General features: G+C 39.7%; 2 long non-coding RNA genes across 3 annotated transcripts; both read left to right on the forward strand.

The window, feature by feature from the left end:
- The first annotated feature begins 4,275 nt into the window (after positions 1-4,275).
- On the forward strand, positions 4,276-5,157 carry LOC109311059. Its single transcript, XR_002101394.1, has 2 exons — positions 4,276-4,407; positions 4,800-5,157. It is a non-coding gene; the product is annotated as an uncharacterized LOC109311059 (long non-coding RNA).
- A 5,351-nt stretch (positions 5,158-10,508) lies between these two features.
- Positions 10,509-14,830, forward strand: LOC109311060. 2 transcript variants are annotated; one of them, XR_002101396.1, is made up of 2 exons: positions 10,509-11,231; positions 14,720-14,830. It is a non-coding gene; the product is annotated as an uncharacterized LOC109311060 (long non-coding RNA). The 2 variants fall into 2 exon arrangements; XR_002101395.1 differs by having other exon boundaries at positions 14,723-14,830.
- The last annotated feature ends 664 nt before the right edge of the window (positions 14,831-15,494 follow it).

Below are 15,494 nucleotides of genomic sequence, written 5' to 3' on the forward strand. Positions count from 1 at the left end.
TTTGAACCAAAGAGAAACAAAGAGGCTACTTGCCAACTGCTCCCCAAAGAAGCAAGTGGGCAGAAGGAGACAGGGAATAAGCAGAGACCTAAGTCTGAACTCCCTTATTGCTGAGGAACAGAGTATGTTGCACAAAAATGCCTTTCTCCCTGAAATAGGGGAGCCCCAGGAGGAACTGTGCCAATGAATGATGTACGTGAGACCCAAAATGTCTCACTGCTCCCCTTGACTGTTGTGGACATATATAGTGTTCCTTATCCAAGCAAGTATCTAAATGCAAAATCTAGCTGCAAGTAAACAATTTTTACGAGACCAAGGCCCCAAAGAGCCTGATTTTGCGAAGTGCTAAGAACCCACAATTCCACTTGGCTTTAAACATGCTAATAGCACTTCTGCCTCTCACTATAGTATATTAACTTTTTAAACCTGCCATCTTAATTCATTGATATGCATTTTTAAAACACTAAAAAGCAACTGATAATTCAAAGTGTGATACAGGGTAAAAAATGTTAATACCTTTAATCGATTGATGCTAATTAATAGAAACTGAACACTGTTCACAACCTTAGCAAAATACTAATGGTGACATCACTGAGTCTGGGGTCTGCCAGCCTGAGTTACAGTACTGGAATGACAATGGAATGATTTAACCGTTATGATCTAATTTAATATTTCATACTTAAAATGCAGTCTAACCTGCAATTCAGGTTTATGTGAAATGCATATTGTAGAATCACCTTAGAAAAGATTCTGACACAGAAACTTTGCAATTAAAGGAAATGTTCATGAATGACACCCTTACCATAACTTCTTAAGGTTGATGGAAATCCTTTTGGAATGAAAATTACTGTTGAATAGCTTTTATTATAAAAAGGGAAAGAGAAAGGTCTGGAATGCATTCTAAAGCTTTCTGATATGGACCCACTGAAAAAAACCAGCACATCACTTGGATGGAGCAGAAAGAAAATTGCAATTTTTAGGATCCTGAAACCATAAAAGCATCATTCTTACAACAATAAAACCAACAAAAATACAGCAGGAGCTATGGATTTTAGATTTAGACCTCTTAGCTACAATTTAGCCCCCAAGTTGCTTTATAATAATGGTGCCAAAGTGCTGTCAGCCTGGCTCCTTATACCTCATGAAGAAGATATTGCATTAGGTGTGAAAATGCTCTTGTATTCCTCCTCTTCTGTTTGACTGTTTTTGTAACAGGGGTAAGGAAAAGGGGCAGGGGGAAAGAAAGAAAAGGCACAGACAGCTTTCTTGTCCCTCATGAGCAATTAAAGTGGGATAAGATATGATTCTCCTTTACCTTATATATAGCTTCAAGTTGAGAAAACCAGTTCACCATCAAGAGGAAACAATGTTTATGTCAGGTTGGCTTGTTCTGGGGCTGAGGAAAAGAGCACGGTGGGGTTTAGAACTTGAATCTCTAAATCAGTGATCCTCAGCCAGGATGCTGTGGTACCCTGGGGTGCCTTGGGATCCTTTCAAGGGTATCATGAGGTGCCACATTGTTAGGTGTACAAACATTATTCATAGTTAAAGCCAGAGATTTCAAATAGGAGTTCATAGTATTAAAAGCATTTGGACCTACTGGGGCCTTTCTGAGTTCTTTGCAACAGAAGAATTGCTCTCTTATTTTTCTATAGTCAAAAAACAATGAAAACTAGGAGTTGGCATTTTCTGAGGAGTGCCTTGAGCAGTGGTTGAGAACCACTGCTTAAAATGAACCTATAGAAAAGGATGTGCCACTATCAACTACTGAAAATGCATTGCCCAAAATGTAAACACGTTTGCCCATTTCTGGTTTCCTATCCCAAAGAAAGAATCTAGAATAACTTGGCTTTTTAGCCTAATAAAATGATGGCTCAGAGAGGACGTGATTGTCTTCTGTTAATAGCCACAGGATAAATATCAGGGAGGAAGTCACGCTTCTTAAGCTAAATGATTATGTTGGCATAAGAACAAGTGGGTATACATTGGCTACAAATACATTTAGATTTGATTATAGAAGTTTTCTGGCCATCAGAGAAGTGATGTTTGGGAACAACATTCCAATAAGAGTAGTAGGAGCAAAAACCCTAACTTCGAGATGAAGTTTGTTAAATTGAGGAGACAAATTATATGAGATGGTTGTCTCTGTTGGTTAAGACTGGGATTAATGATACAGGAGATTTTTTTTCAGTCCAGTTTCCTATTATCCTAATCCTTTGGCTTTGTTAAGTGGAGGCAGTGGGTCTGTCTACACTGCATTTCCTATGTGTCCTGGAAGTGCAACCTGCCCATCCCCATGGTCACTCCCACCACAGTTATTTCCCCCCACAGTATCTACTGAGACTTCAATCTCTGATGTGCTTGACAATGATCACATGTGCTGTCTTTGAAGTGCGTTCACCAGGTTTGGAGTGTGGGAGCAGCTGTGGGTAGTTGGGGCATGCTCAAGAGCATCCCTGCTAAAATATATGTAAGGCTGTAATGCGTAAAACAATGTGGTGCCTTCTAACTAAAGAAACCAGGTTCCAATGAGAGGTCCTGTTCCACAAAGTTAAGGAATATCAGCTAGATTTTGATTCCTTCCCTGCAAAGAAAAATGGTCTGTGTTCAGTAAGAATGTTTCTTATTTGTGTCTAGGTCTTGAAGTCAAGCTCACTAGCTCATACTTAGCCATCAGCAACCCAATTTATTGTAAATAAGATTTCATACATTTCATAGATTTTCTGGGTCAGAAGGGACCTCAGCGGATCATCAAGTCCAACTCCCTGCTCTGGGCATGAAAGAGTGCTGGGGTCAGATGACCCCAGCCAAGTGTTTGTCCAGTCTTTTCTTAAAGACCTCCAAGGTAAGGGAGAGTACCACCGCACCTGGAAGGCCATTCCAGATTCTGGTAACCCTTACCATAAAGAAGTTCTTCCTGATGTGTAGTCTAAATCTATCACTTTGTGGCCATTGTTTCTAGCTACTCCAGGGGTGCCATGGTAAACAGAGCATCTCCGATTCCTTGTTGCTTCACCCTCTCTCCCCCCGACAGATTTGTAGATGGCCACCAAATCTACTCTCAGCCTTCTCTTATGGAGACTGAACAGATCCAGGTCCCTCTCCTCATAGGACCTATTCTGCAGGTTCCTAGTCATATGAGTGACCCTTCTCTGAACCCTCTCAAGGTTATCCACATCCCTCTTGAAGTTTGGCGGCCAAAACTGAATGCAGTGCTCCAGCTGCGGCCTAACCAGTGCTGAATCACTGAAAGAGGGAAGTATCACCTCTTTAGACCTGTTCATGATGCACCTGTTAATGCATGATAGAGTGCAGTTACAACCTACACCCCTGTTAGCTCTATTGATCATTTCATCACATTGTCAACTCACGTTCATCTTTGAGTCAGCTATGACTCTGAGATCCCTTTCCACTGCTGTGCTGCTTAGAAAGTCATTCCCCAACCTGTATGTAAGTTGGTGATTCCTTCTCCCTAGGTGCAGTACTCTGCACTTACCTTTGTTAAACTGAATCCTATTTTGTTCTGCCCACTTTTCCAGCTTGTCCAAATCCTCCTGAATCTGCTTCCTGCCCTCCAGTGTGTCTGCTTTGCCCCATAATTTGGTGTCATCCACAGATTTGGACAGTGAGCTCACTATAACCTTGCCCAAATCACTGATGAAGATACTGAACAGCACTGGCCTGAGGACTGAGCCCTGGGGGACACCACTACCCATATCCTTCCAGGTTGATACCAACCCATCCACCACCACTCTCTGGGTACATCCCATTAGTCAATTTGCCACCCACCTGACTGTGTAAGTCACAGCCACTCATTTTTTTTTATGAGAATGGGATGTGACACCGTATCAAAGGCTTTTTAAAAATCCAAGTATATGGCATCTACCTTGACTCCTTCATCTAAGCAGTTTGTGACCTGGTCATAAAAAGAAACAAGGTTTTTCAGGCAGGATCAATCTGCTATAAATCCGTGCTGGTTGCCCTTCAACATTACTTTTCCTGATGGACTCACACACATGTATTCTTTAATAATTTTTTCAAAGGTTTTCCTAAGGATAGAAGTGAAACTAACCGGTCTATAGTTACCCGGATCCTCCTCCTTCCGCCTTTTGAAAATAGGGACTACATTGACCCTTTTCCAGTCCCCTGGGACCTGACCTGAATCCCATGTGTGCTCAAATAGTTTTGTCAGTGGTCCTGCTATGACACTGGCCAATCCCTTCAGCACCCTTGGATGAAGATAATTTGGGCCTGCTGACTTGAACACATCAAGCCCCTCCAAGTGCCCTTTCACTAGATCATCACTAACTGTTGGTGGGCTGGTGTCCCCCCTGTGCCTGTCTATATTCCAGAAATTTCAAGAGTCCAAGATTTCAAAGGAATGTAATCAATATCTCTGAAATTCAGGTCAGTTTATATTTAGGTGCTGAAGGGTGGAGTTCAGTTGCTAAGTTTGGGCTTGCCAAATTTGAAAACATTTTGTGAATAACTTTATCATACCAAAATGGCCTTGTCAGTTCTATGAAATGGTGGGTTGGTATTTAAGGTTCCACAATGCAAAAAAACCCCATGTTTCTTAGCTGCAAGCATTTCTTTCTTTCAGATGACAGAATGGGAGACAGGAATGCATACCCAGGGTTTAAAAATGTTCAACCTATTTAATAAATGTTTCATCATAGGCTTATTTTCATTCTGGAATGGATTCCCACTGCTCCTCAATACTAATAGTTAATTTTATAATATTTCCTCCAAAATTAGTTTAAGCTACTAGAAACCATCCTTTGTTTGTTTATTGATAGAAAACCAGTAAACTGCTTTCTTCCTGTTTGGACTCCTATCCCCTGGACGCAATGGGAATCAACACAATAGAAGGATTTGTATTACAGGCAAGGCAAGAACAATTAAAGTAGTGTTTATATTTGCAAGGTTTGAGGATTTTAATTGGAGTTTATTTGTAAAAAAAAAAAAAAAGTTTATCTCACTTTATTTTTGATACTCTGTATTGTGTTAACCATGTTTACCACACCAGGGACATCTTTCATATAATAGTAGCATTTCTGATACTGTTCCAAAACTGCACTAGAAGCCATGAGAGCCCAGTAATAAATTTCTCCCTCTAGTGGCCGCAGAAGGAAAACTACAACACTTGAAAGATAAGCCATATTTTGTATTAAGCCTAAACAAGGCACATAAGGCAAAAAGGGTTGTATTGTCCCCATCTTAAATGAAGACTTGTGAATTTGCAAGTGTAATTTTTATAATAACATCTACACCTTTTTTGATTTCCCTTGAGTCATTGAGTAAATTACAGAAGCAAAACTGAGGCAAGTGTGAGTGATGGTTTATTTGTCCTATTTATATTCAATTACAGTTAAATATAATATACAATTGAGAATAGATATTTTATCAACACAAATGCCATTGAATTCAGTGTATTAGATTCGTAATGTGAGAAGAGTAGTAATAGCAAGGAATTGAGAGGAATCATAGTATGGTTACTATTTCCTCCTCCTATTTCTTGTAGCAGCAGTGACCAGAGGATCTTCAGTATAGTCACCTTTACTTTATTCCCAAATTCTATGTCTGCTGGATCAGACTTATCTCCCTTGCCTAAGTACATTTACTAGAAATGATGTTTGTAACAGTGTATTAATCTTAGCCTTTTGCTGCCAAAGAAGTGTTATGGAGCCAATATTTTGGTAAATAATGGTCTGTGGTTGCTTTAAGTGAATTTTTAGAAGGAATGGACAATGTTTTTGTAGTGTGAGTGAGTGCAAAGAGAACACTAGGATAGCACTGAGCAATCTCTAAGAAACTGCTTTTGTGAATTGGTTCAAATACAGTTGAGCCAAAACACTAGCCTGATTTTATGAAACCATTTCCTGTTATTTCTTCCTGTGTTTTTTCCAAATGCTGCTGAATCATGGCCTATTTTTATTTAGGTAACAGAAAAAAGTTTTCAATGCATTAAAAACAGAAAAATCAATTCCCACCATTAAAGCTTAGTGGCACAAATGAGTGCCTTGCAATAAATCTGCATTATACGTGTGCTTTTTTCTCACATCCTATTCTTCTCTTTTTTCTCTGTTCTGTGTCTCACAGCCTGTCAGAGTTGCAACATTGACACAGTAATACCTGAAACATCCTATAGTGCTGGAGATAGCACATAGCAGTCAATGAGATCATCACTGAAATGGAGTCATATAAATTGTGCTGATGACCCCTCTCTCTTTCTCTCTCTTTGGACTAAACTTAGGAAGGCTGGTGTGAGTGGGAACAGCTTCCACTGACTTCAGTGAGAACTGTATCATTTCAGGTCAAGGTTCTCTCCTTCTTACTGGATTTTTCTTCTAGCACTTCCTCAGTAAATCAAATTCTTTAGCTTAATTGTCAATTAACTGGCAGAAGAAATTAATGGTAGAAAGGGAAAAACACCCACCAATATTTCATTATTAATAGGAGAGAAATCTTTATATTGGGAATGCTAGTCACCAGTTTTTTACCTTGATAGCTTTCATACCAAGGTGTGAGAGAAAAGTTAATGGAGTCTCTAACACTGTTATATTCATCTGCTTAACCACTGAACTAAACTGTAATCTTCCATCATGTAATTACCATGAACATACAAATCCATGAACATGCTGAAGCCTCACAAATTCAATAAGATATAAAATCCAGGCAATACAAAAACTAGTTAGAATTAATAGTTTAGTCTTCACTGGGAGGACATGTTCCCTGACATTTCATCAAAGAAACATCCATCAGTGACAGAGAAGAAATCTGAATTTACTTGAATACTCATGGCTAATGCAGTACAAAAAAGGTCCAGTCCATTTTTTTTATATTTCTACTTTCAAATGGGCCCTAGCCAGAAAGTCTGATTTTTCTCTCTCTCTCTCTCTCTCTCACACACACACACACACACATGCATGCACACACACACACACACACACACACACACACACACACACACTTTCTTTAACTTTTTAAACCTTTACTGAAAACACATGTTGGAAGTGAAAAGATATGTGGTCCTCCCAGGAGAGAGGGAGAGAGAACAGTTGTAAAATTCTGCTGCTCATTTGATTCCCAAGTTCTTCCCTTAAAGTTGACGAGTTTTCTGACCATTGTATCATTGGTTTAGATCTATCACAGACAAAAGCTAACTCAACACCAGGTTGCCCACTGTCCCTAAATTTACAAACAGACCATTAAAAAGCAAGGCTAAAAATGCCTTTACATAAAATACGTAAAAATGAAGACATCCATAAAAAAAAATCTAAGCTACCAGAGCTTGATTGAAGCTCTGTTGTTGGAAAGAAGATGGAGGCAGTGCTGAAGTATAGACAAAGCAGAGCAGTGCCACCTGATGTTTAAGTGGGAATGCAGCATCCCGAAGGGAGCTCTTGTCAGGGCTTTGTGGCTCATGGGAGTCTTTGTAGCTCTCTCCCCATTGCTGACCTTGTGTTCCTCTTGCTGCTGCTGTGTCCCATTTACCTGTAACACTACTTGCCTTACAGGTAGGTAGACAGTAGTCCTTCTTTTGGGGGCCATGGCAGGGTAGGGGGTGAGGCTGGTGGGGAGTAAGGCTGGGAGGCATGGATTTTGGAGGAAGTATAGTACAGGGTATGGTTGGGAGCATCAGGGTGTGGAGGTGGGTCATGGACTCCTGAGGTGAGGGTAGCATGGTATAAAACCATTGCTGCAGTCAAGAACATGTTATTTACTGATAATCTGCAAACTTTTAACTGACAGCCAAACATTTTTCCATTGCCTGGTGTTAAATCCCTAAATGTGTACCCAGCCCTTGCTCAGGGCCTGGGAAAAGGTTACATTTACATTATGTAAAATATACATCAGTAAAAACATATATCAATAAAAAAAAAGTTTGCTTCTTAGTAGTTTGTAGATTGTCAGTAAAAAAATTGTCTTCGGTTGGCAACCCTGCTCAATAGGGAAGTGATTTCTTCAAAACTTGGCAATATTAAAAAAAAAAGTGCCTTTGCTTTCTAGTATTTTGATTTTAGATTATGATTTTGTCAAGCTTTTTTCTATGACAATTAAACACCATTTTAATGAACGAGGAAATTCTGAAGAAATAAAATGATTCTAACAGCTAGGAGTTTACGAGAAAAACCAAATATTAAGACATTCAATACAATTTAAGGAGTTAGCAACACTGGATCATGGGTACTTTCCTTTTTCATCCCTGGTTTACCCAGGGTATTTCTTTTTTTTTTTCTTTAGGGAATCTGTTATTGATCCCACTTTACTCTAGAACTTACTGAGGTTCCTTTTAACTTACCTTAGTAAGCCCTGATCTGGCAGTCTCATCTATCTGTATAAGCTCCTGTGTCCACCAGGAAATTAACTGGTCAATGGGGATCTCTTTGGGCATAGGGATTGACATGCACCAATCAGATTGCAAGATGAATGTCTTAGATAGTATAGTAACAGGGAAGGGATTGTTTCTTCCTCCATTTTTGTACAGCAGCCTGCACTCTAATACTCCATTCCTGCTTGGAATATAAGTGACTGTTAACAATAAATGCATATCATTGTAAGGCTTTGTCAGAATACTCCACATAAATCTTTTCTTCTTGCTGGGAAGATTTGAATCTATTAATCTGCTTTCCAAACTTTTTGACCACCACTAAGCAAGCAAACAAACTAATCTTTCAGCAGCTTTTATTTCTTTAGCCAGCATTTTGCCCTTCTGTAGTTCTAAGAGACCCTATGATCTACTTTGCTAGCCTCATCTTGTTTCCATACAGCACCAGAAAATTCTGTTATATTTCATTTTATCCTCTTGTGAAAGTTTCCTTTCATTCTCTACCTATGCTTTTCTTATCACTTTTTATGCTCTCTTAACTTCATTATGCAATCATTCCAAACCTGCTCACATTTGAAGTTTTATAACTCGTGTCTGTCTCTTTCTCACCCTTGATTACTTTTACACTTCTCTGTTCCTTCACACTAGCTCTTTAAAAAAACCTCCTTGTGCAATTATTGCTAGATGGCATGCATAACCCTTGGGCATACATTAATTTATCTTTGAACACTTTCCATTTCCCCTCTGTGTCCTTTCTCTCCATTACTTTATCCTGTTCAATTTCACCCTGCACTTCCTGCCTTCTACCAAATTTTGCTCTGCTGAAATCCAATCCACCTGATTTTTTTCAGCGTCTTAGTTGAACATTAATCCCAATGCTTAACTAAATTATAATACTTGTTGTTTAACTCACTCTCCCCCTCTTTTACAACACTAGCCTTAGCATTGTTACAAGATTCTTACAAAAATTAGTCCTCATTATAGTTACTATTATTTTATGAAGTGTATGATTTATTTTGCTATTTGTATTATTATAGCACCTAGGAGCCCTAATCATTGTCCAGGACTCCATCATGCTAGCACTGTAAGGAAACAATCATATGCAATGTCCACAAATTTGTTGCTCATTTTTTCCATTCCCAGCTTTAGTTTCATTATGATGGTAGCCTAGCAAAGTACTTCAGCATGTGCTTAACTTTGAATACATGAATAATCTCTTAAACTTGTGATTAAATGCTTTCCTGCTTTGAGGGCTGGAAATATCTTCAGGAAATTAAGATATTCCATACCTACAAGGTTGTATTTTCTGTCCCTCAGTGCTTTTTTTATTTCCTTCCCATCTCTTCATTATGTTAATTTCACTCCTTTATGAACTTTGTTACAGCCTTAATTGCTCCTTTACATCATAAGTATTGTTCTTTAGTTCTGAAATGGGGTCCATGCTTCAGGTGACGAGTTCAGCCCAAAAGTTGTGAAAGAATAAATAATGGGTAAGGCTTTGTCTATTGCACTGGGGATCAAAAGCAGCAGAAGCTCTGTGCAAAGGTACTCTGCTTCATTTGCTTATTGGGAAGATGCTCTTGATGGCAAGTTTTGCAGGTTAAGAAGAAACATAAACATTTTCTAATTAGAGACAGGATCCTTTATAAGACATATGATTATAGCTAAGAGAAGAGATTATTGAGAGAAACAATTCTAATATTACAAGGATGTCCTTAAGTCCAAAGGCAGCCAAAATTTCCAGGGAAAATTGCAAAACAATGACAGTTGCTAGTGGTGGAGGAGAATGAGGGATTAAACTGAAGGAACCGAAGAAGCAAATCTAAGGCAAGCCAAGCTCCAGTGCATATACTGTAGGAAGTAACAAGGAAGACTGAAGAAATCCACCCTATGGGCAATGTTAGAAGAAGCATGAAAATACAGAACCCCTTTATAGCCTAATGCCATAACTATTCCAAAAGAAAAAAATAAGTGTTATGAGCAGTGCTTGACACACAGACTTCCAGGAAAGAGGAGGATGTCTGTAGCGTGACTTCAGTAGATGCAAAGATTTCTAGTATACAGGCAGTTTAATGTTCATATTCAATTAACATATTTCAACTACTAGATCAATGAACAATTTGATTTGAGTTGGATAGTGAAACTAGTTGTAACATAAGCCTAACACAATGAACAATTGGATTTGAATTGGATAGTGAAACTAGCTGTAACATAATCCTAACATCATAGATAAGCAGGAACAGTAGACTGGTCAGAAAACGTCATACTTGAATGGCTATGAGTCTACCACTGGCCCAGCTGTAAAGCCCCTCTGGCGAGCTATGTAACCTCCGGCCCCAGCAAGTCAGCACATTTGGGCAAGAATTCTCAAGGGAGAGTTAAAAAGAAAGAAGTAACAACCTGCAAGAAACTTAGAGCAAGGAGCACAGCTTGGCAAAAGGAAGAAAGAGTTTGGAGGAGTTACCTGGATGCTACTATGTATGTGCCTGGCTGGAATCTACTGGCTATTGCAACGTCTCTTAATACGGAACCAGTTTAGTTTTAGAAACCTGGAGCTCACTCATACTGTTATGCAGTACCTGGTACTTTAAACCAGCTCTTAGTAATTTCCAGACCTTCTTTTTCATGTAGGATGATTTTATCTTACCTCAATGCCATGAAAACTCCCATCTCACTTAAATTTACTCTTTCCTACTCAATTTATGAATGATTATCAGTATATTTTAAATAGATTTATAGTGCTGATGTTTCCTGAATGTATATTGTTCCTGTTCTTCTTTTTTTTGCTTATGTTTCTTGCATTAGTAGAAAAGAGAGGTGCAGTATGGGAAAAAACCAGAAACAAATCTCCATTGAATGACCTTCCTGTTACTTTCATGGTTTTGACGGTCTGCCTAAGGTTTTTTTTTCCACATAAGGTTATTTTTCTTCTCTCTACATCAATTACATGTGTTCATTATTTATAATCTCTAAGCAATTATATTACAAATGCTTTATCTTTTCTGAGGGCTTTTTCTAGCAGAAAATGCTTTATTCTGTTAGACATTTTTGTTGGGGACTTTCAACAAATTATTGAAATTTGTCAAATTATTGACAAATTTGAAACCACAAAAATTAGTTTCTGATTATTTGATGTTTTATTCTTTTCCCCCCCAACCATCACAGGACTATCAATAAAAGAAAAAGAAAAAGTAGTAAAAAAGGGGGGAGGTTAAATGAAAACAAAACTACTGTATTATTATCGTTGTTGTTGTTGTTATCTAAAAGGAAAAATGCCAACCAAAACAAACAGTTTCTGGTTTTCCCCATTTGTCTTTCAGCTGAAAAGGAATTATTTCATTAAAATGCTTTGACCAAACACATTCTTCCCTTAGGAAACAAAAATCCCTATACCTATTTTTTGTAAAATTAATTCAAATGCAAAAACAGAAGTAATATATTTTATTTACTTGACTAGCTTTCATTTACCATTTATTATACTGTACTGTACAGGAAAGCTTTTAGCACAAAGTGTATCTTTCTCTTTATTTAATTCTTATTCATTTAGCTGAGCAAATACATTTTTAAATACTATATAGGATCTTTGCCAATCTAAGCGTAAAGGCTTCACATGATAAACTTTCTCTAATAGAAGAATTAGCACTCTCACTGGTGGCTTTTGGCTGGTATCTTCTAGTTATTAGTTCAACAGCCACCTGAGCCAAAGTACACCAAGATCTAAAATCAGTAACTTGACACTCTTAAAATATTTCCAAATTTGGCTGCACTCTGTCAGATTTCACTCCAGACCACCTTGTGTCATTTAATTCAATAGGATTTCAATCCAGACCACCATGTGTCATTTTAATTAGAAGATAAGAACAGGCAATTCAAAGCAGAGGCTGAGAGAAAATTGGAGAGGCACTCTATGTATCCCAGTGTATAAGTTCCTCTAAACAATAGCACAAAAGCTATAATTGGAAAAAAAAGATTAAACAGTAAATGAAAACAAGTTCTGAGGGTAAATGTATGAAAAGAACAGTGCAGATCATACTGAGTAAAGTTATTCCATTCCCTGTAAATCAAAATTAGTCATTATCTGCTAAGAAAACAAATATGGTTGTATCTGCATTTATAATTTGACTGATATTAAACATTTCCCAATTAAAGTAAGTCTATTTTATAAGGACTCGAATTGTCTGAAGGGGATTGCAAGTGTCTATATGAAGTTCTATAATGCACTGAGCCTGCTACCTATTATTTGTATGGAAGTAGTACCTCCACTTAAGAACAAGAACTGTATTGTTTTCTGGATACTAGGGCTGTATGAAGCTTCGGTAGCAGATTCAATTTGGAGGAGATTCAGCCCTATTCAGGTACTGAATCTCCAAATCCAGATAAGATCAGGAGACCAATTAAAAGCTCCAAATTGATTCAAAGCATCCAAATTGTTTCAGAAAAGCTTTGGAAAGGATTTGGCTGCTTTGGAGTTTTGGACAGAGACTAAACAGGCAGCTGATACAGCTGCCTCCAACTGGTAAGTCTGTTGGGGTTGGGGCTGGGACAAGCTGCCAAGGGGGGCGCATTACATGGGGAGGAGGTGGAGGGATGCAGACGCAGCAGTGCTTGGAGTGGGGGCTCTGCCCTGCTTCTGCTTGCCCAGCCGGGGTGCGGAGAAGGGGGGCATGATGCAGGTGCAGCTCGCTCCAGGAAGGGAGCAAGTGGCAGCAGGGCATAGCCCCCCACTCCCAATGCTGATGTGCCTGCATCCCACACCTCTCACACCAGCTGGTAAGCAGTGGCAGGGCAGAGCCCCCCTCCCAGTGCTGATGTGGGCCTGGCAGTGCTGGGAGTGGGCGCTATTCTCTGCTCCTGCCCAGAACAAGCCAAGCCTGCATCATGCCCATCCCCCCCAACCCCATGCTGGCTGGGTGAGTGGCAGCAGGGCATTGCCCCTGTGGCTTTCCCCACTGGGGCAGAGGCAGGCACAGCTGGAGGAGTCATGGGAGAAGCCCCCATGGCTGCCCTGCCCAGCCCCATCCCTTGCCTAGCCCAGCCTCCTGGCACTTAAAAAAAAAAAGAAAAAAAGCCCCGCACTCACCAGTTGTGGCAGCAGCAATGAGGGCCTCTGAGGGATCATGGCACAGCCCCCTCATGCAGCATGGGGCAGTGGGGGCAGTGGGGTTCTCCCTCCCATGCTTGGCACCTGTGTGGCAGCTGCCTCATGGTGTGGGTGCAGCATGGCTCAGCAGGGCACCATGCACTGTGTGGGAGCTGGGGCAGCTCTGGCAGTCAGCTGGAGCCTGGCACCACTCAGCCCCAGAAGACCCAGATCCCAGACAGCACATGGCACCCGCCTGAACCATGCTGGACCCGTGTCATGGGGCAGCTGCTGCATGGGCACCTGGCAAGGGGGGGGCATCCCTACTGCCCCCCACTGCCCTGTGCTACACAGGGGAGCTCTGTCACTAGTGCCCAGGGGCCCAGTCACCACTGCTGCATCCAGTGAGTGCAGAGCTTTTTTTTATTTTTATTTTTATTTTTATTTATTTATTTTTTTTAAGTGCTGGGACCAGGGATGGGCAGGCACAGCTGGAGGAGCCATGGGAGAACCTGCAGCCACCAAACGGTGCCTGCCTCTCCCCAGCTGATCCGCATCTCCAAATCAGCACTGAATCTCCAATTCTGATTTGGCCAGATTGGATGGGGCCAAATCTGAATCTGAATCAAATACTTCCCTATTCACACAGGCCTACTGGATACTGTGCAGACATAGAACAAAATGGCTGATCCCTGCTCAAGGATCTTACAAACAAATGGACCCTGGTGGTATTTCTATGGGGAGCTGTTCCAGTACTATCAGAAACATTTTTAAAAAATGGGTGTAGTACAGTGATTTAAGGTTTTTTAGTGTTTGGCTTGAAGCATAATAACAGGGGCCTGGGAATGGGTACTCTGGAATGTTGGTAAACCAGGCCCCAAAATTATTAGTTTTGTCTGTAAAAAATCTTAGACTGTAACACTTTACAGAATGTGGAGCCTCTAAGGATGTCCACTAAAACTGAATTTACCCAACCATGTCTTTATGAATATGAATAGTCTAGTATGAGAAAAAAATTCAAGTTCAATCAAGACAGTAAAATGAATTTTAGTAATCTTGGTGATTATTATTTAAATGAGAAAAGCCTATGTTGACCATTTTAAAAATATTTGTCTTTACAAACCTAATCATGACTTAGACAAAATCTCACTAGATCAATGACAGCATTTAATATTAAGTGCAGTAAGATCCTTGGGAGAATGATCAGAATCAGGTGTGAAAGCCTGGCCTTCTAATATCGTACTATCATAATAGGTTCACAGATATTGATGAAAAAAAATGGCTTCTGTACTTGGTTTTTATTTAAGCAGACTATTTACAATAAGCACCATAACTTTGAAAAAGTCCTATTGAGAGAGTGACTGTCACTTTAAATCTTGGAGACATCCCATATGGCAGGCAAGACCACTGGCAACAAGTAAGAGCTATACAAATATAATTGCTTTAGTAATCTACTGAGAATAAATATAGTGTTGGAGCTCTGGTGGTCCAGGGAATATGCCAGAAGCAAGATTTGTTTGGTCATATTTTTTATTGAAGCAAGTGTATGATTAGGAGAGATGTTAGACAAGAGTTCATACCACCTCAGGTCATAGAAGAAATGGAACAGAGGACACAGAAAGAGTAACAACCTACCTGACTGATTCAGCAGAACCAAAACCTAAAATTCTATAACATTATTAAAGAAATGTGAGGACTGCCTTTTGAAACGACAGATGCTAGACCCAGTTGTTTTGTATTTTGATTTAGGATTGCTATAAATACAGTCATGAACTGTTAGGGTTATCCCCATGTAGTTCTCCATAGATCTTGACTCCCTATACCCATAACTTATTTGTTATTAAATTAGCCAAAGTGCAGAAGATTTTCTTTATCTACAAAACGTGGGACTATTTAATATACAGTTGCTGGAGTTACAACAGTGAAACCTAAAGTAATATAGTGATGATTTCAGTCTTCTATGTTCAAGCTCCTTGGACAGAAAGGGCCATGGTAATGTTATGTAAAGTCCTTCAGAAGCTCACCCACTTCTGTACTATTGAGAGGCACTTCACTTGGAGGAGTGGATCAGGGAGAGGCTAG

This window comes from Crocodylus porosus, unplaced genomic scaffold (assembly GCF_001723895.1).
Source record: "Crocodylus porosus isolate Cpor-Errol unplaced genomic scaffold, CroPor_comp1, whole genome shotgun sequence".
Classification (NCBI taxonomy): domain Eukaryota; kingdom Metazoa; phylum Chordata; order Crocodylia; family Crocodylidae; genus Crocodylus; species Crocodylus porosus.